The sequence below is a fragment of the Anastrepha obliqua genome, chromosome 1 (assembly GCF_027943255.1).
Source record: "Anastrepha obliqua isolate idAnaObli1 chromosome 1, idAnaObli1_1.0, whole genome shotgun sequence".
NCBI lineage: Eukaryota > Metazoa > Arthropoda > Insecta > Diptera > Tephritidae > Anastrepha > Anastrepha obliqua.
In genome coordinates, this window is record NC_072892.1 from 93095230 (window position 1) to 93103501 (window position 8272).

An 8272-nucleotide genomic window follows, 5' to 3' on the forward strand; every position below is an offset into this window, starting at 1 on the left:
AAGCTGCGACAAAATCGAATCCACCGTTGCCATTAAAAACTGCTGGTAGTTAACAAATGACACGTAACACTAACTCACACCACCTTTCTAGTCTGACTACCTTCTTTTACTACTTTTAAGCCTTTTATTATAAACAATAATCTATGCATCGTTTTTGTTCCCTTTTTCCCTGCATCAAAGATATAAAATATTTTAATAACTTCTAAGTTAAAACAAAATTAATTTCAATACTAAGGAAAAGTGACTCGACATCAGATAATATAGGTACTTGAGAGCTCGTCTAGAGACAGTGTACGACACATCATTACTATACTAATACTATTACACTGTGCGACAGTGAAATTATACTTTTATGGAGACCTAGCACGATTTGTGGCTATAGAAAAACTAAGAAACATGGTATAGGAGAAATTTCCAATACACCCCCAAAATCTCATTTTATGGCCATAAAACCGTTTTTCAGTAGGTTGATGTGAACAATCCCACCTAACTTCGCCAATTTCAATCCGATTTCGAATTTGTTTCTTTAGTTCGAAAGAACAAAAACAAGCCTTTTTTACAGTGTGTTGACATTTTTTCTGAAATGACAACTGACGAGACTGTAGACGGAAGTATTCGGAATTTTTTTATTTTTTCTCTATTTTTTCAACTTTGACTTACTCGTAAATTTCTCATCTCGCATGAGTTTTCGAATCTGAGGCCCGACAAGGATCCCTAAAATTGTGATGACTCTTATAAACGGAGCAGGTCTAGCAAACATTTTTGAAATGAAGATTAGTTTTTCCCGACATCTTTTAAAATTTTAAACCTGTACTGTTTCGTACTGATGATGTGTTTATACTGACACTTGCTATAAAATTAGTAAAAAAAATAAAATCTTAAAACTCGCACAACTCGCACAACTCTATGAATTTTAATTCAATTACAGTCAAATATAGCTCATTCGACGCAGAATTAAATTCACTATAACAGTAGTCTACTAAAAAACATCCTCAATATCGGATAATATCGCAAAAATGATGTCAAAGTTGAAAAAATAGAGAAAAAATAAAGAAATTCCGAATACTTCCGTCTACAGTCTCGTCAGTTGTCATTTCAGAAAAATTGTCAATACACTGTCAAAAAGGCTTGTTTTTGTTCTTTCGAACTAAAAAAACAAATTCGAAATCGGATGGAAATTGGCGAAGTTAGGAGGGATTGTTCACATCAACCTACTGAAAAACGGTTTTATGGCCATAAAATGAGATTTTGGGGGTGTATTGGAAATTTCTCCTATACCATGTTTCTTAGTTTTTCTATAGCCACAAATCGTGCTAGGTCTCCATAAAAGTATATTTAATTTTTTTTTTTTTGTCACACCGTGTTATTTATTGTAGTACTTAATATTATTAGTTGAAAGTAAATAAACAAATAAAAAAAAAGTCTCTTGTGCCAAAACAAAGTTTGTCAGTAGGCATTTGTAACTGTCAGGGCTTAGTTACTATTTTTAGTGGCGTAAAATTGATTACCCGGAGGATTCATAATTTTCGCCTCGTACGTATGTAAATCATATTTGACACTTATGAACTAGATAGTTGTAATATGTAAACATACGAGCAGTGGAGCACGTAAAGGTCAAAATAAAGACATGCATCACTCTAAATAATTTTTTTTATTAAGTTACTTAATGTATAATACATAAATAATAACTTATTAAAAACAAAATTGGATGATTAATTTTGCGCCACCTAGAATCTTAGTATATCATATGTATATAATACAATGCATTAGTACGTGCATACTTACTACCAGCGCCCTACATTAATTCATGCCCAAACAGCTCATTATTTATGAACGTTTTAGATAAGACTAGCGGCAAATTAAATTCACTGCATTAATACACTACACATAGGCATGTACATACATGTCAACACGTGGGAAATACAAGAATACACAATTATAATAAAATACCAAAATAAACTGTAACAATAATTCCACTCACATTTTTTAATAAAACAATGCAGAAAAACTAAGTAAAGATATGTAATAAAAAATTGCACATGGCAGCGGTGGGATTCGAACCCACGCCTCCGAAGAGACTGGTGCCTTAAACCAGCGCCTTAGACCGCTCGGCCACGCTACCCACATACAGCGCTGTTTGTGATGTGACATACCATATGAGTGTGTTAGGTTGTGCCATGTGGTCTTGTGTGGGTATATCTAAATAGTTTTGTCTGTTTAAATTTCAATTATATTTGTAAATTTGTTTGTACTTTTTCAGATTTGTATTTACTTGTCCACTCTGATTCATTTACTGTAAGAAAAATCACTGGTCAACATTTGGTAAATTTAAAAAATATATATTTTGAGGCTATTGGCGTTCCTTCTCTTTTTCATGAAAACAACTGTTGAATTTGAGACAGAGATGTGTCGATTGCCTACCGCTGTATATGTTTTTTAAATTTATAATAAATTCGACAGATGCGAGCTAGTACGCTTTTTATTTTCTAGTCTACAATTCGGGATCAATGAAGTACAAATATTTTGCTAAATTCGAGTGCTTGCTATCTCTCCAGAAGGTTCAAGTTGTGGAAGAGGCGAACGAGTTTTTAGTTTTTATTTTTTATTTTTTTATTATTATTTTTAAAAGAAAGAAGAAAACATGTCTTATTTCATATACAATTACTTCATATGAAATATTATGGTGCTGTCAGTATTTTAATCTCTCTATTTCGGCTGCTCCATTTCGGTCATGCGTATAAAAGTCATAGGAAATGTTGATATTTTATGGCTGTTTCATTTGGATAAATTTTAGCTTAGTTTATAATAAGAAATGAAATTAATTTGATACTTTAAAGCTATAAATAAATATACCGGCATGTTTTAATTATTCAAACTTTTACCTCAGATTTCGCGTGTGAATAGTCAAGGTTGATCCTATTATAAAAATGACATAGACATATATCGGGTGTTTTCTTTTCCATGAATGATAATTACTAATACAAATAACTATGGTTTGACAGGTGAGAATTGCAAACTATATTGACATTTATGTTCAGTAAGGTTTGGCAAGTCATGACGAATCGTTTTTACGCTTCCAAATTGTGAAAATTTAATTTGAAAATTTACTCTGTTCGCGAAGTTCATAGAGCACTGGCGGCAGCATCGGGCCTTAATTCTTTTGAAATGTGGAAGGAGCTGCTGTTCGGTAAATGGTGAGCGGTATCGAGCGATGCTAACCACATTTTTGTTTCCAAAATGCAATATTCAAGCCACCATTGACGCCATACCGCCAGATTTATTGGAAAATGTTGTCAAAAATCGAATGATCCATGTAACTCGTGCTTGCGGCAGACATATGCCGGATATCATATTAAAAAAAAAAAAAATGCCATGGAATTATCTATCAGATTATAACAAGAAAAAAACTGATTCTGATAATATTTTTGTTTTACAAATATATTTTTGTATTCAAGCTCTTAAAAAACACCCTATAAATGTATTCTGTATAAAAATGAATAGTCATTAACGTTCTGAGTTTGAGTTGAGACATCCTTTTTACCATCAATGAAGAGCTGGTTATTCCAAACACACAGTTCTAAAATTATAAAGTCGCCACATATCTAGTTATTTATTTTTTTAATTCAAAATATATTTTTATTATTGTAAAATATAGTTCAATCTATAACAAAGACCATATTAACCAGGTTTTAATAGGTATATACATATTTATATAAAAATTCGAAAAATGTTTCATCAAAATTTCATATTATCATTACTATTATGAGGGAAGTTAGCACTGCGACGTGAAAGATTTATTGTATCCCCTTCATGGATACAAGGCATTTTTCGCAATCCAACTTCCTCTACAAGTTTTAGTATTTGCCCTATTTTATTGCGTTTTATTTCCTCCTCTGGTAAACTATGTATGTTTACCCGGGTGTTTGTGCCGCTTATGCATCAGTGCTGGGCTTATGTTTGGCGGTGTCATCTTCCTCTTTACAGAACCTGTAAGTTCCATTAAAGTATATTCCCGTGTTAGTAAGATAATGATTCAATCTAACATATACCGCTAGGATTGCGGTGATGCTTCTTAAATTATTCTTATTTAATTCCATACAATCTTTAAAGCAGTTTAGGTTAATGCTCAAACTGTGTAATTAGAAACAAAAAATTTACAAAAAAATTGGGTACGCAGTTTTATAGTGGCTTTAATTTTAATGTAATAAAGTGAAAGTAAAGTGAGTATACGAGTGCTGAAAAATTGGCTTGGTTTGAGAACATGGCTTTAAAGGCCACATTGCTTCGTGAAAGAAACATTGTACGGTCTACACTGTACTTTATATGCCGCAACTCACATTGGCCAATAGTTTTTCAAAACTAAATGTCTTATAATGCCAACCTCAATTAGTGAGCACCACGGATGAACGATTAGCAATATTTTGGTTACCCCCATCAATATTAATAATCTCATTGCTAAATGATTCCAGAGGCATGGTGCACGAGGGTCGTTTGAAAAGTCTTGCAAAAATAAAAACTATTGTACTTAACCCTCTGGGGACGGAGCAACTCGAAAGGCAAGCGTCGCTGAGAACGAGAGGTATGTGCGAAGTGAAGCAAATAAATACGTTTAACATTATAAAAGTAAGGCTTTATTTAACACAAAAAAAAAAAATCATAAAATCAAGAACTAATTATAAACAAACTGTTATCACTGCTAATGTTGAAATGCTTGAGAGGATTCCTTATTGCACGGATTTCACTTCCACTTGTCGAAGTAATGCCGTCATCTTCCGTCTTATCATTCCGTCTTATTATTCAAAGTAATATTCCTCAGAACTGTCATTATCTAACGTATCGTGTCTAGAACGCTTGGCCATCGTGCGTGGGATAAAATATATAAAAAGTCTGCTGATTCCTCTGGCAGTGACACTGTGAGACTGAATCGAAGAACTGTAATTCGTTCTGCCTCTACCGTCGTTTCACATCGTAAGTTTACATTATAAGGAAGATAAGACTTCATCGCTGATGGCCCCTGATGTCTTTGAATGAAAACGTGACTCTTTTACTATACCTATGCGTATCTTATTGCTCAGAACGACAGACGTCGCGAGCCTTGCAGCTACGAACTAATTTGGGCGCCTATATGCCGACACGCGTCCGGAACTGTAAAACGGCTTGGCGGCTACATATATGCCGACACTCATTCCCAAAGGGTTAATTTTTTGGGGATAAAACTTTCTTATTTTTCGGCAAAGTCTACTTTTAGGCTTGTACACTTCGCCTACACTTGTTGATTCCTTCCGAGTAAGAGGATTTGCCGAAGTTTGAAAAATAGCCATTTGTCTCGGCAATCACCTTCTCATGTTAATAAAATCTTTTTCCTGCCAATAGTCCGAAGGATCCAAGGGAGTCATGTCGAGAGAATAGGGTGGATGTTAAACGAGTTGGAACCCTATTTCTATTAATTTTGTACCGACAACTGTTGAGGCGTGAGCTGGTGCATTGTCATGATAGAAAAGGCAAATCATTCGACTTGTTCGATTCAAACGAAAGCCAAACACAATGGAATGAACCTAACTAAACCACTAACTCGATATGCGCCAGTAGAGCCATTTCTCCGACTTTTCAAAGGGCGCTCGTAACATACCATCCATAATTTCAAACTATATTTCTATTGAGAGAAGTCTTCTTTTGCCGAATCCTGCTAAAGAATGGGTATTTGAATTAACCTTGTAGACATGTTGTCTTACTCTGTTGGATAGCTTTTCCTTTGAAATCAGTAGTCAAGCAGAAGAATCATTTTAAAATAATGCCACCGAAGAAAGCAGTCACCATGTCAATAATGAAATAATTTCTAATTGTTGACTAAATATGAACATATTACGACAATCCTTTTACCACATTTTAACAATTGCGTGAGGACATGAATAAATGGGTGAGAATATAGGTCATGTGAGTTTTTATGTCTGTTTTACTTCTAAATAAACATCTGCTCCGAGAGACTTCAATGGTGACCAGATATTGCGTTTTTTTTAACATATGGACATACATACATATGTTCTGAGCAATAATAGCTCTATTCGACCAGAAAAAGAAAATGAATGACTAAGAAATCGCTCAATCTATTCGAAGATAAAATATAAGAAACCAGTCATTAAACTGTGCCAAGTGTCAGAATGATGATAATGAAATGAAGAGGAGGGGTTTAAAAGAGAAACATGCCATCATCATTAAAATTCATGTAGCAAAAAGGATACTAACTGAAAGTTGATAGCTCGAGGAAATGGCCGTCATAAATTCTATCAAATACACTTGAGTGGAGAACGTGCAAGAGATATGCGAAAAAAGGAAAAAAGTAGCAAAGGTGAAAGAGGCTGCAAAAAGAGTTAAATGGAACAATAAATCGCGTGAGGGTCGCAGGAATAATGCGCTCACACATATACACCTCTACATATATATTTGTTTGTGCTAAAGAATTGGTAAGCTTTTATGGTAGGTTCATACAATGTATGTAAGATGAGTAGAGTAGCGCCGGAAGATATATAATTGAGTGCAGAAATAAAGAAACCTCTTTTAAATACGAAAAAAATTGTATTAATAAATAGAGAACGGCAAACATTTGCTTTTGCCAGTGATTTGCTTTTATTATTAATTTGCTTGATTGAATGTTTTATTTCATTAAAAAATTTTACTTTTAATTTCATTTTATTCATTTTATCTTCAATATTCTTCGAGCATTGAAATCCATATAGATAGTGAACATGTTAGAGTTGAACAAGTTAAGAGTTGAACAAGTACAGGCATTACTTAAATATCTGGGATATATATCGTATATCAATTTTGTACTTAAAGTAGAAGACAGAATAATTAAGGAAAGGAAATTGAAGCGAAAACATAAAATTAGGGTCTGCTCTAAAGACCTTGGAAATCGCTTGAACCTCTTTAAAAATAGTGCATAAATAGTTCTTGAAATAAAACTTTGTTGCAAAGTGGTACGGGCGTGAACTTATGCGGGTATCATGGCACTGTAGTGTTAAATTTTAAGGCCAAACATAGCGGGAACAGTCGAGTAAGTCAAGCTTTCCATTAGAAAAATTCATGAAAAACGTCAGTCAAGTATTTCCTGAAAAGGCGTGATAGAGTGGTAGCAAAATTCCTTTCAGAACAGAAAAGAGTGATGTACGAACCACGTCTTATTTGTAGGCTGAGAATTGTACAGCGAATTTTCTCTCCACTGTCCGAATGCATTGAGACTGGACGATCTACATTGTTTTCTCCTGACAGTGTGGTAGCAAAATTCTTGCTGAATTACAGGGCCCAATATAATATGGTCACCATCGATATTATCGAGCCATCATCTTCATTAAGCCACATTTTATTTGGAGGATGAGAATTGCCATGAGCATTTTCTCTGCCGCTGGCTGTCTGGCTTTCGTCAGTTTTAGATGGTACATTTTGGGGTTAGATGTATGGGGAATGGATGACCTCCATTGTTTTTCTCCCGACAAACTGCTAAGATTCATAAAATAGTGCGGGACGTTTGCGGAGAGACTTTTTTTGAACTGTTATTTTAAACGGCAAGATGAAATCCCATAAAATGCCGGGTATTTCACTTTTTTTAATTTTTTTTCTTCCTATTTAAGTTTATATAGGCCGACGTAACATTGTATTTCCACATGGAACTGTACTTGTCTGTCCTGTTACTACGATCGCTCCTTATTTTTGTTTCTATTGTTATATTTTGAATTGAGTCGAGTTACATATTAAAAAAAAAAATTATTATTATTTTCAACCGATAGGTCTATGCGACGTTCTTATTGAGAACCCATTTTGCGGCTGCTACCTATTCTTTAATCTTTAAGGCATATAAAATCAAAGAAAAAGTATTAAAAACATATTTTCTAGGAGATTACAGGTGTGTACTCAATGAATACACTGGCCTCCTAAGTATGAAAATTTTCGAAATATACTTTCTCGATACAAAGTGTTTTTGGGTGTTTCTTACTTTGCCATCATAGTACTGAATGACAGAGGGCACACCGCAACGCCTTTTCAATTTTAGTGGGATCGTTCCAATTCCTTCTTGAGGTAGGCTTAGAACCATTGACGCTTTGATTAAAAAAGATACCCACGAAGTATTTATATATAAATAGCTTTGAATAGTATAATAATATTATAAAACAAAAATCCATGTTTAGAGACATGACAGTACTCATTGTTAAATTCTCCTTTAGATTTTAAGGTGCAATGGGTAATGCTGCAATTCCATTTCATTCTATTCAATTGGGAA

General features: G+C 34.0%; 1 non-coding gene across 1 annotated transcript; it reads right to left on the minus strand.

The window, feature by feature from the left end:
- Positions 1-2040: 2040 nt before the first annotated feature.
- Positions 2041-2122, minus strand: Trnal-aag (transfer RNA leucine (anticodon AAG)). Its single transcript has one exon. It is a non-coding gene; the product is annotated as a tRNA-Leu (tRNA).
- Between the last annotated feature and the right edge of the window lie 6150 nt (positions 2123-8272).